The sequence below is a fragment of the Corvus brachyrhynchos genome, unplaced genomic scaffold (genome assembly GCF_000691975.1).
Source record: "Corvus brachyrhynchos isolate BGI_N302 unplaced genomic scaffold, ASM69197v1 scaffold365, whole genome shotgun sequence".
Lineage (NCBI taxonomy): Eukaryota > Metazoa > Chordata > Aves > Passeriformes > Corvidae > Corvus > Corvus brachyrhynchos.
This window is the reverse complement of record NW_008239544.1, coordinates 1,251,592-1,252,876: the sequence shown is the minus strand read 5'-3', so window position 1 is coordinate 1,252,876 and position 1,285 is coordinate 1,251,592.

The window sequence follows — 1,285 nt, the reverse complement described above, 5'->3', positions numbered from 1 at the left end:
AAACACCCCGCGCTCAACTCACAAAGCTAATTACAGGCCGGCTTGTCAGCCTGGCCGTGAGCTTTGGGGTGCTCTGTGGCCCAGCATGGCCTGGCACCCACCAGACTCAGCCACCCCATGGCTGGCATTGCTGTGGCACAGCTCTGAATCACTGGGTGCCACACAGGCCTCAAGGGCAGATGGCCCCTTCCTTCCTCCCACGCCCTGACTGTGCCCGGAACCCAAAACTGAAAGTGCTGGTGCCAGGACAGAGGATTTTCCGCAGGTCCCGGTGCTGCAGGGAAGTCACAGGCCTGGCCGTCACCCTGGTATCAGGCCCAGCCCTCATGGACATTGGCTTCTGCACGTTAACGATCAACCAGAAGGCAAACAAACACAATTCCTGGGGTATGACGTAGGGTCCAATTCCTGGCTCTCCCAGGTGAAGCCGTTACAGAGCTGAGGATGTTTGGGAGCCCCTGCTGCAGCACTGGGTGCTCAGTACCCCTAAGCTCTGTCCCCACTCAGCCACCCTGGCACACACACCACAGTACCAGCACCACTCTCAGCCATGAACTGGCGCAGATGGTAATGGCCACTGCGCAGCCCCAGAGCCCTCAGAGTGCTTTTTGGGGACCGCAGAGTGGCAGCAGGTGCCCAGCACACAGATCCCCAGTGCCCCCTTGTCACACCAGAACAGGGCTTTGGTGCCAGCATAGCGGGACACTATGTCCCCAAAAGCCTAGGAGCCCATCGTGGTGCCTTGTCCCCATTCCAAGAGCTGCCCTGGGGGCCTACACTGAGGGTCCAAAGGAGGGCTCACCCTGGTGAACCCTGGGTGCCAGGTGAGGCTTGGGGCAGGGCAGGCGCCTGCGCACCCCACACCCCAACCTGCTGGCCCCAACAGGTCTGCGGCGCCTGAGTCAGCGCCGCCCGCGCTGGCGCACCCCGGGGAGCGGCTCCCGCTGCCCCCGCGCCACGATGCCCTCCCACCAGGAAGGCCAGGACCACTGGTGCCCTCGCTGGGACCACCAGGGCCCTCAGCGTGGCCCCACCGCTGCATGTGGACACACCACCACGGCTCTGTCCCCTGTGCCACCTGCCACCACAGTAAGCCTGTCCCCAACGCCATGGCACTGTCCCCACCGCGATGGCACCACCCCAATGGCACCATCTCCACTACCACAGCCCTGTCCCCACGGCCACGCTGGCATCACTCGGGCACGGAGGCACGGCTTCATGTCCCCCTTTGCCCACCCTTGTCCCACAACCCCCCTGTACCCACAGTCCCGTCCCCGCAGCCACC